The sequence below is a fragment of the Diospyros lotus genome, chromosome 3 (assembly GCF_014633365.1).
Source record: "Diospyros lotus cultivar Yz01 chromosome 3, ASM1463336v1, whole genome shotgun sequence".
Classification (NCBI taxonomy): domain Eukaryota; kingdom Viridiplantae; phylum Streptophyta; class Magnoliopsida; order Ericales; family Ebenaceae; genus Diospyros; species Diospyros lotus.
In genome coordinates, this window is record NC_068340.1 from 23,959,465 (window position 1) to 23,959,964 (window position 500).

The window sequence follows — 500 nt, forward strand, 5'->3', positions numbered from 1 at the left end:
ATAATTCTTAGAAGGAGGGGACCATGCCCACATCCCTTTTTATAGAGTTCTTGGAGGGCCATGAGAAGGGTGATGGGGACTTTGAGTTGGGAAGCGAGCCAATAATGTAGATCATTAATCTTATTTATTTTTTGCAAAACTCTTTTTTACAAGAAAGCAAAAAGCTTAAAAGACTACTCATTCAGCTGCTCGAGCTCCTCACCCTCACAGCTCAAGGAGTTGGGGGGGGCAAGTGGTGAGGAGATATTTTACTAAGGGCAAAATTACTATACTACCCTCAGAGACTACCAACCTAGTGCTGCCACATGCATGTCTCAAGAAGCGCCACGTGTCATCTAGATCTCCATCCCATATTTGATTTTGAACGAGGCTGACTCAGTCAACCGAGATTATCTCCAACATTTTATTCAAAGGTTATTTTATCTCTTCAGAGCCATCCACTGCCAACATCCATGGTCCTAGGCTGTTCTCTAGAGATTCGCCAAGCCCAGATCCTTCGA